The sequence below is a fragment of the Salvia splendens genome, chromosome 16 (genome assembly GCF_004379255.2).
Source record: "Salvia splendens isolate huo1 chromosome 16, SspV2, whole genome shotgun sequence".
NCBI lineage: Eukaryota > Viridiplantae > Streptophyta > Magnoliopsida > Lamiales > Lamiaceae > Salvia > Salvia splendens.
In genome coordinates, this window is record NC_056047.1 from 28,983,709 (window position 1) to 28,995,164 (window position 11,456).

Below are 11,456 nucleotides of genomic sequence, written 5' to 3' on the forward strand. Positions count from 1 at the left end.
ACTCCTCGGATTCCCCGTCGCCAGTCCCCTCGTCGTCCACGCCGCCAGTCCCCCGCCGCCGCCCCCCTCGCCGTCGCTATCCGACATCTCGTCAAACCCCAAATCGCGCCGCATACTGTTGAGGAGGGGTTTAAGCTTTCGCTTGTAATGGGGGTCGGTCGCTTGGCGCCATTCAACCATCGCACGTAACAAGGTTTCATGTGCCGCGATGCGGGCGAATGAGGGGTTCTCGGGATCGTTTTGGGGGAGGGGTGCTGCCGATTGGGCCTCGGCGGATCCGCTGGTGCTTCACCTCGACATCCGCGCTGCGGACTTTTGCCCAACCGGGAGACGGTCGCGGGCCGACGATGTGGGTGTGGGGAACTCTGACTCGGGAGGGGGGAGTTCCGCGGAACCAGCACTGCTACTGTACTCTCCGGAGGCGCGCCAACCAGATTCAACACCCGCAGTAAACTTGGGCGAAGACTGCACAACAAGATACACCGGCCAATACTTGAATTCCCCGAAGCCCTTGTCAGCGTCGGGGAACTGCTGATGAGCCAGGAGCTTCAGATCCTCGGCAGACATGCAGCTGGTTGCCGAGCGGAGGTCGTTTGTGTAAATGCCGGCAAATCAGCTGAGCTGCCTCTTCAACCGATCCCACTATTTCCGGCATTGCTCTGCGTTATGAGGCTTCCCCCTAGAGGTTTGAACTAGAGGTAGCTTTGGCTAATGCGCCACCACATCCGGTCGATGTGCTGGTTCGCCCCGACGTATGGATCCTCCACTACACTGATCCACGCCTTCGCCAGCGCGACGCAGTCGTCCATGATCCAGACGGTCCTCCTGTTCTAGCTGGATCCCTCCCCCACCTCAGCGGCCCCCACCTCACCACCGTACACCGGGACGCCCCGTCCCCTAGCCCTCCCTCTCCCGGTCCTCCCCCTCCTCACTGTCGCCGGTGATGCGTCGGTGGGAGAATCCCGGATCGGAGAAAGCCCCAACTCCTCGAGCGAGAACGTGTCATTGCCAGTGAACTGAGTCTCGAGAGGAGAACTCGTCGGGTTGTCCGTCGACAGTAGGTCCATATAGGGCCGATAAACGTTGTCCATCGGCGATTGGGGAACCCCCTGCCTACTCCCCCGCAGCGACAGGCCATCCCTGCATCATCCCGGGCATCATCATCCCCGACATCTGGGGCATCATTCCGGTACTCGCCCCGGGCATCTGGGGCATCATCCCATACCACTGCGGGTACATGTTGTAGTACTGGGGCATCATACCCGGTGGCATTTGAGATTGGGGCATCATCCCCGGCATTTGAGACATCGCAGTGGACATCGGCATACTCCCGCCGATGGGAAAATGCGGCGCCGGTAACTCGCTTGAGGTGGGGGAATCGCTATCGTGGTGCTCCATTTTTCTTCGAAAGAAAGGTATTTTTAGAGAGAGATACTCGTTAATACAAGTGGTGCGATTGAAATGAAGTTCAACGGGATGTATATATAGGAACCGAAAAAAAAACCATTTAATGCAATATACGAGAATTCCGCGTGGACGTTCGTGCGAGTCAACGCAATGGCAGACGTCCGCAAGGAATTTCCCGCGGAATTCCACGGAACGCCGCGGAACTGCGAATTCCTCGACGGAATTCCGTATCCGTGTATGCCATGCACAATGGCGGACGTCGGCCACAGAATTCCCGCACGTCGGTGAGAATTTCGCGTTGACGTCCGCCACTGCTGATGCTTTTACTAGTATATATAGGTCTAGAGAAAGATGTGAAGTATGTAGTTTAGTTTAAGGTACTGTAATTTTACCTTGTTAGAGGATGAGCCTCATAGGACTATTTTCATTGTTCATTTCAGTCCATATAATCATATTTCAATATTCTGTCATATTTCACTTCTGTGTGTTTCGCTAATCATGGTTGTGTTCGAGTTTTATATACTTTAAATTATCTAATCATCTTTTAAGTGATTGGATATTGTAAAAACTCTTATTTCATTTTTCAAGAAATAAAATAGATTATTTTATTATCATGATGTTATGTTTTTACATTTAATAATTGCTTTTACATCTTTGTTTTAGTAGACCGGTTGTGAGGGTCATCTACTATAAGGTACACGGTAAGTTTAGGGAGGCAAGGATACCGCGTCATCCTAGAGGTCGCGTGTTCGACCCTTGGGAGGCGCATCTTGGGGATTAATCTCCCTGGGGCCTAGTGGATTCACTGGCCTGACTCCAGAGCTTCGAGAGGTGATTAAGCATGTACCCGTGCCTGGACCCAGGAGCTGGGGGAGGTGAAAAATCCTGGACCAGTTCCTGCGGGGCTGGTGGACCCAATGGGTCCCACCTTGACAACGAAGCGCAACTTGGTAAGACGCTTCACCTCCGACCATTAGGCCGGGGGGTCCGAGTCACTTCGGGGGGTAGGTGGGGAACCACCGTCGATCCTCCTTTTTTTAAAAAAAAAGGTACACGGTCAGTTATGAACTAAGGAAAAAAAAGTATTTCACAATCCAGACCTATCGTGAAAGGTTGCGATGCCAGTCCGTATATTTTCAAGCCTTAACAAAATAAGATGACATTGGTGTGGTATAGCACTGAACAGATCTAATAGCAAGACAAGTCGTTATGCTATCTACTAAAAGATGAATGTCTTGATAAAGTACCATTTCTTAATCAATATATTTAGCTTTGAACATACGTCATTGATTATGCATTACTTAGATTAATTAAATGGTGCGGGTTTTTTGCAACCCAATAATCCTGATATCATACGTTGTTGAATCGCGTCCAAAGCGAGTCTGACTTGATAATGTCATCAACAGGAGCTCGAAATAAAGTTTTATTATTCGGAACCTAGCTATTTGGAATTCTTATTCGATGAATAAAAAATAAGTGTTTCTTGCTAAGTCCACTCTTGGAGTGAATAAGATGTTAATTAATTAAGTCCATAGTAGAATTCAATTAATTAATGGACATTTGAATCTTAAACGCGGGAAATAACTATTTAAATGAGGAAATCCAGATTACTTGTTATTTCAGATTTAGGTACGTGAATCAATATATTACTGTAGTGGTTGATAATAATATTTCAATTAGAGCTTAAACTAAATTGTAGGTTCAATTAAATTAGATAAAAGCCAATTAGGGGTGGCATGCACCCAAGCCCCATAGATCCCTGACTGAGCCAATATGCAACTTAACATAAATAGGAGAATAAAGGAGACACGGAAGATTTAAAACAATCTGATAAATAGATTTAAAACTCTGGTTTATTTGTTCTTCTGTTGCACTATATGTTATTTATGCCGATATATTATTGAGAGTACACGATCCACTCAAGTTTCCATTGGAAGGCTACTATATCAAGACAGTCGTTTTCAGGCCTTCATAATATGTAAATACTTTATTTGCCTCTCTGAAAGGGTAAAAGGAGTTGTTACAACTTACTAAATGACATTAGGTAGCACATGCAACTACTTGATCTTAATCATCGATCCAAATTAATTGGTAGAAACGTTACTGTTTTGAATTTATATAAGCATTACATACACCAAAGGACGTGAAAATACACAGAAGTACTTTACTACCTAGTGAAACCATTACTTGCTATTTCAGTTTATTTCTCTACACGTGCAATTCTTTCAGGAGTACATATATACCTGAAAAGGAAATAGCTGCTGATTTTATCAGCATTTCTGGTATAAAAAATATACATGTAACGATGAAAGAAGGTTGTTATAAAACCTGAGCTGTAACGATGAAGTATAATGTCTTATGCTTTTGGAAAACATTTTGAGAGGCCAACTCTAAACCATGTCACACAACTACAAATGTGAAGACAACCCACACATTCAGTAGCTTCTTCTCCAACAGGTATATAAACATACCTAAAAATAATATTATTGGACATTGTCACGAGAAAAATAACAAATTGCAAACATATTCATGATACAAGATGTCAAGAAAAATTGTTCCTAACAAGCCACTTGTTGAAAGATGCATGCCAGGTTTTCCAAAAACTTGTTTATGCACCTTGGGATATACTTTGCAAGTGGTCGAAGATTAAATATTACTCAAATATAATAATGACTAAATATACTGTTTTCTAGTTAATTACTGTTGGATGGGTGCGTTCCACAACATCAAGCCGTGACAAAGAAAAGGCATTGAAATGAGGGTGCATGGGAGTGCACGTGTGGAATGCATACATGGGAATATACACCGCATCAATTCAGTTATAATGCGGGTTATCATCCAACACACGCTATCAGAAGAAATCAGTTCAACTTGAAACACGAAAAACACAAGAGTGAAAGCAAGCTGCTGTGATTCAATCCTAGAGAAGGATTGGAGAGATCAGAGTGATCGAGGGAGCAATTTCTTGCTTAGATTCACGGTGTGTGGTTGTTCTCTTTGTATAGATCTTGAAGTCAAGTTTCTGAAGCGATCTAGAAGAGAAAGATAAGTGTTCTCGTTGTATGCTCTTGTAGATTGGGGTTTTGTAATTTTGTAATCTCGTTTCCTCATTAATAGAAGTCATTCGAGTTCTCCCGTGGATGTAGGCTGATTTTGGCCGAACCACGTAACTGTGTTGTCATTGCATTAAGTAGCTTACGTTCTTTGTTGCGCGTTTATATCTGGTGAAGCTTTTCACAAATTGGCGCCATCTATGGGAATTGTTGATGGCGTGAGTAATACAATGGCAAACAATCGGTTTGAGTTTGAGAAGTTCAATGGGAAGAATGATTTCGGGCTTTGGAAAGTGAAGATGAAGGCGATGCCAGTACAGCAAGGCTTATGGCAGGTGCTCAAGTATGAGAAGCCTGACAAGACTGCCAATCTTGAAGACAAGGATGTGATCAAGAGGATCGACTCCATGGACAGAGCGCATAGCGCTTTGATGCTCAGTCTTGGAGACAGAGTTTTGCGTGAGGTGTGCAAGGAAGAAACACCATTGGCTGTATGGAATAAACTTGAATCCATATACATGACCAAGTCACTTGCAAATCGGCTGTTCTTGAAGCAAAGATTGTATTCAATCTAGTTTCTTGATGGGAAGGGAATCATGGAGCAGATGGATGAATTTGTAAAGGCTGTGGATGATCTTGAAGGAGTAGATGGTGATATTAAAGATGAAGATAAAGCCATCATGCTTCTCAATGCTCTGCCAAAGAGTTATGATCAGCTCAAGGATGCACTTCTATATGGGAGAAATTCGACACTCACATATGAAGAAGTGCTGACGCTTTGAAGGCTAAGGAGTTCCAAAGAGTCTTTGTGAATAAACCCATGGATCAAGCTGCTGAAGTGCTCAATATCAAGACAGCTGATAAGAAGGGTGGCAAGAGGAAATGGCAAAAGAAAGGGAAGTTTGATAAGAGAGATGATAAGGAAACCAGATCATGCTTCCATTGCAAGAAGCCGGGGCATATAAAGAAGAATTGTTTTGCATACAAGAGAAAGAAAGAAGAAGAGGCAGCTGGTGCAGGTAATGCAGACATTGCACAGGAGATTGAAACTGCACAGGTTCTTAATGTAACTGAGGTAGATATCTCTGAATCTTGGATAATGGATAGCGATTATAGCTTCCATATGTGCCCGAGGATAGAGTGGTTTGATAACATCAAGAAGGCCTCAGGCTCAGTGTTTCTTGGTAAGGATTATAAATACACTATCAAGGGAATTGGAGAGGTCAAGCTCAGAGTGAAGGATGGTTCACTGAAGCTGTTAACCGAGGTAAGATTCATTCCAGAAATCAAATGAAATCTTATATCTTTAGGAGCACTGGAAAGGAAGGGATGTTCATTCTTGTCTACAGATGGTGAGATGAAGGTGAAGATGAATGCACAAGTGATCATGCAGGCAAAAAGGGTGCACAACCTATATTATTTGCAGGCATCTGTTGTGACAGCTCAGATAAATATAGCAACCAAGCAGATTCCAGATTCTTGGCATCAAAGATTAGGCCATGTATCAATGGATGCAGTAAACAGACTTATTAAGGACAAGATCATTCAATCAGATTCTTTGATGACTTCAAAGGATTGTGAAGTGTGCATACTTGGAAAAAGCAAGAAGTTGGTTTATCCTACAGGGAAGCACACATCATCCTCAGTTCTAGATTATGCCCATAGTGACATTTGGGGGCCTGCACAAGTAGCATCTATTGGAGGTGGTAAGTACTTTTTGTCCATTATCGATGACTATTCCAGAAAGACATGGTTGTATGTCATAAGAGAAAAATCAGATGCATTCAACAAGTTCAGGGATTGGTGCAAGGAGGTTGAGGTGGAAAAGGGGCTGACTCTTAAGTGCTTGAGGACAGACAATGGGTTAGAATTTCTATCTCATGAATTCAGTGATTTCTGTAAATTGAAGGGAATCAAGAGGCACAGCACAGTCCCCAATAATCCCCAACAAAATGGTGTGGCTGAAAGAGCCAATAGGACCATTCTGGAGAGAGTTAGATGTATACTGATCTCCTCAGGAATGCCTTCTATGTTTTGGGGGGAAGCAGCAGCTACTGCAATGGTTCTAATGAATAAATGCCAGTTGCTGCCATAAGTCATCAAACCCAAGATTACAGATGGTATGGAAAGCATGGGGATTACAATGTGCTTAAACCATTTGGATGCAGAGGATATTCTCATATTAAGCAGGGAAAACTACAACCTAGAGCATTGAAATGTGTCCTGTTGGGGTACCAAAGAGGGGTTAAAGGTTATAGACTCTGGTGCTTAGAGGCTGGAAACCAAAAAGTGGTTATCAGTAGAGATGTAGTTTTCAAGGAAGAGGAAATGCCATTTAAGGGAACTTCTAGAGCAGAGGATTCAGAAGATGTGAGAATTCCCGTGGAGGTGGAGTTGCAAAGGATGATAGACACAGAACAAAATCTGGAAGAAGGCAACTCTTCAGAATCTGAGCCTCTTGTAGATGAGTCAAATGATGATCTGGACAATCCAAGTGTTGAAGATAATCAACATGACGAAGACCTAAGCAATTATCAACTAGCAAGGGACAGAAAGAGAAGGGAAAAAATAAGGAGACCTGCCAGATATAGCAATTCTAGTCTGGTGTATTATGCTTTCTGTGTTGCTGAAGAAGTAGAGGCAGTTGAACATGGAAACTATAAGGAAGCTGTCAGAAGTAAGAAGAAGGAGAGATGGATAAAGGCTATGCGGGATGAGATTGATTCCCTATTGAAAAACAAGACTTGGGTTCTGGTTACTAGAAATGTGATGCAGAAGCTCATAGGATGCAAGTGGATTTATAAGAAGATAGAGGCATCAGAGGGAAACATGATCAGGTATAAGGCCAGGTTGGTGGCTAAGGGGTACAACCAAAGAGAGGGAATTGATTTTAATGAAATATTTTCTCCGGTGGTGAAGCATAGTTCTATAAGAGTTCTCATGGCATTGGTTGCTAAGTGTGACTTGGAGTTGCATCAAATGGATGTCAACACGGCTTTTCTACATGGAGAGTTGGAAGAGAGCATTTATATGGACCAACCAGAGGGATTTATAAGACCTGGAGATGAGGGAAAGGTATGTTTGTTGAAGAAGAGCATCTACGGTTTGAAACAAGCAAGTAGACAATGGAATATACAGTTTGATGAACACATGAAGAGGATTGGTTTTGAGAGTTCTCAATATGATAGCTGTGTATACATGAAGAAGAGGGATGGAAAGACAGTAGCATTCTTGCTTCTATATGTGGATGATATGCTAGTAACCGGATCTGATATCAATGAAATTTTGAAGGTGAAAGAGGACCTCAAGAGCAGATTTGATATGAAAGTTCTTGGAGAAGCAAGAAGAATCTTGGGTATAGATATCATCAGAGATCGTAAGAAGAGATTGTTATGGCTGAATCAACAACACTACATAGAAAAATTGTTAAAAAGGTTTGTAACACCCCCACCCGAACGTCCGCCGGTCGAGTAGGTGATGTCGCAATTCCGGTCCATAAAGTATGGCAATTTAAAATTTTCATTTTCTAAACCATTCAAAAACAAATCCTTAAATCAATAATTAATATTTACAATTATAGCGGAAGTAGCTTAGTATAATATTTAGTGCTAACATGCCACAACTAACCATTCGAAAATCTATCGGTAACAAAGCTCAGTGGCCCTCTAAGGATGCAGCGCTGGAGCACACATGAAAGAAACCTCAACCGGTACTTCCAATGTTGACTAACCTGTAGCACACTCAACACTTTAGCCAAAATTCTCTACAAGCAAAAATAGTCATGCAACTTAAAAAATTCATATTATTATTTTATTTACCAGTTATTACCACATCTATCATAATATTATTGTCTCGTTAATTTTTAACATATATTGGCTAATTTGTAACATATATTGGTCAACACTTCCCATATAACCAACACATGCCCAGAAACCAACAATAAGCAATATCAATTCCAGAACTTATCAACAATCATCATTTCTTGATCTCATGGTATTTACCTGGTTCACAATCACAAACCGCTTCATAACTAGTAGGATATCAATCCAACCATTTCACATAACCAAACATATATAGCCAAATATTTCGAATTACTTTTACCTCATTGGCAATTTACTTATTCAGTAACCGAGCATATCAACATTCACATACTAACAGTCAAATCTTCACCCACAACATCAAATCTCCAAACTTCACCCACATAAAGTGTATGGTAATACGAATCCTTCACCCATGTCATAACTATTCTCCGCAAGTTCTCGGATTTTCAATATTTATATCATATCAAAATCCAGTTTCATGTATAAGATATTAACCTAACACATTATAACAGATATTTCACATAAACTCATATATCGTCACGTATATTTGATCAACACATCACAAAATTTCACGAATAGCCCCTTTTTGTGCTTAGTGACAGACTAGGGTACGCGGACCAGATCAGAAACAGAATCAGGTACAGACACGGTCATGGTCCTCGAGAGGACGCCGCACAGACCACCCATTAGGGTGCAGACAGATAATTCCGGGAACAGACCACCCATTAGGGTGCATATCAGACAGATCAGATAGGGCCCATCAGATAACAGCCAATCCTCGCTTCGGTTATCCAGAAGACGAGAGATCACAGATAATGCAGCGGTGCTGTCCTATGGCATGCCAATTGTACCCACATAATACACTCAAGCACGGGGCGTAAACACAATTAAATATACTTTATATCTGACAATTTCCGGCATAACACATCAACGCATACAGATCAGATCAACAACTTCTTTTCACAACATAGCATATCAAATCAACAGATTAATTCCAACACTCTCAAAACCATCCCAGATTCCCATCAACACAAACACATAGATCAGACATCATCACATTTAATCATATTTGTATACATCTCATCATATATCATTTATCATATACCCTTTAATGCTCATTTCCATATTTTCTACAGTCACAATCATATTCTTCCCTTTTCACATCTCATTACCAAATCATTCAATAGTTCATCATATTTTACTTCATAAGTCTTTTTATCACATAATTACTCATAATTTACTAAGATATTAATACATCAGCACAGACAGACAAATCAGATCTCATCACAGATAGATAGATCAGACATCATCACATGTAATCACATTTGCATACATCTCATCAACATATATCATTTATCACATTCATCTTAACACCCATTTCCACATTTATATAACCATCTTCACAGTCACACTCATACTCTTCCCTTTTAATCTTTCATCATCAACTCATTCATCAATTCATTATATCCTCATAGTTTACTTCATAAGTCTCTTCTTCCATAATTAATCATATTTCATCAAATTCACGAGTTACATATTCGCATATAAACACATAAAGCACATAAGGACATTTAATTATCACCTAAAAGTACATAAGAGAATTAGGCCATTTAAGTGCTGAGCATGCTACCTGGATGGTGTTTACTTCCAAACCTTTCCTTTTCGACGACTCTTTTTCTTCCAACCCCTTACTCTTTGACATGGTAAATAATTGGGCGTATCTACCTTGATAGCATTGTAATATACATTAATGCATAGAGAATATAATTTTGCATATAAGCCAGACTCTCTCATCTATTCTTAAATATTATTATGTATGTAAAACGTAAAGTATTTCTATAATTCTTTATTTATCTTCAACATAACCACTGCACTGGACTGATTTATCATTAATGTTCGACCTTCATTAAGAAGAATATAGAGACTATCTTTGACATTTAAAAATACCCAAAGAAGTCTAGTTTATAATCCAACAAGATTTATTCAAAATCCCCTAATGATTTAAGAGATATCACCATTTTCCCACATACTACCAAAAGCAAACAGTTTCTGGCAACATTTTCAGATCAATTGTTAAATATACTAAAAGTACTTGTAAATTCTTTATAAATTTCAAACACTAACTAGATACCTTATAGTCAATTTAGAAATTTCTTCATCAAATTTACCTCTACCTCAAGCACTATGAATAATTCAGATAAAACACAGAAAAACTGGCTGTGTTACGAAAATTCTGACAGATATAGATGTATTTTTATAACAATTTATTGATGTATTAAACGAACTCCAAAATTCTCCAAAATATTCAGGGCGTTACTAGACTCATCAAAGGGGTTTTAAAAATTGTTAAACCATAATTTTCACTGTTCTATATATGCCGAAATATTTGGAACAGATCGTTGAAAACAGGGGGTATAATTCGATTCAAACTTTTATATCAAATTCTTTTTCCACTTATATTTAATCATCACAATAACCATAGATCTGATCTAACCTGCAGATTTAATCATAAAGACCATGAACCCTAAGCAATAATTTCAATTCTCATGTAATCTCTGTGCTAGAGTTCAATAGATTCTACATACCATAAACCCTACTCATTAAGCACATATTCATCAATTAATCAAAAATTCCAAACACCCTTTACTCCATCAAATTCTGGACATAATTCTCCAAACCCCATCTCAAAGTTTCATCAATTTCATGCTGTAAAAAAAAGTATAAATAGAAAGAGCTTACTTGATTTATCAAGGTTTATGCAATCGGACGATCGATACAACGAAAATCGACAACGAGGCTAGAGCTTGAACCTCACGGTCTCTTTCTCTCATGGTGACCGTGAGTTTTTCTCCCCCTCCATAAGGTTGAGGGTCCAGTTTTTTCAAATATATATATCAATATAAATAGCATCCACTCATTATAATATATGGCTTTCAAAATTGTACAAGTGGCATAACTTCTAATAGCCACATTTAACTTTCTTTTTCTAGTGTTTTCTATAAATTTCAAGATAATATTGAAATCAAAACATCTCCAACATCTCCAAGATTTCGTCCCCTTAGATTTAATCAACCATATATATTCCTTATCATGTGAATATACTAAAACAACTCTCTAGTCAATCTTATATCCAATTATTTTATTCTCATGATTTAATCCATATATTAAGTTCAAC

The 11,456-nt window shown here is 40.1% G+C and overlaps 1 long non-coding RNA gene across 1 annotated transcript; it reads right to left on the reverse strand.

The window, feature by feature from the left end:
• Nucleotides 1-7,961: 7,961 nt before the first annotated feature.
• LOC121771209 lies at nucleotides 7,962-11,157 on the reverse strand. The gene is made up of 3 exons (XR_006043962.1): nucleotides 11,021-11,157; nucleotides 9,912-10,006; nucleotides 7,962-8,190 (listed from the first exon to the last, which is right to left on the reverse strand). It is a non-coding gene; the product is annotated as an uncharacterized LOC121771209 (long non-coding RNA).
• Nucleotides 11,158-11,456: the final 299 nt, after the last annotated feature.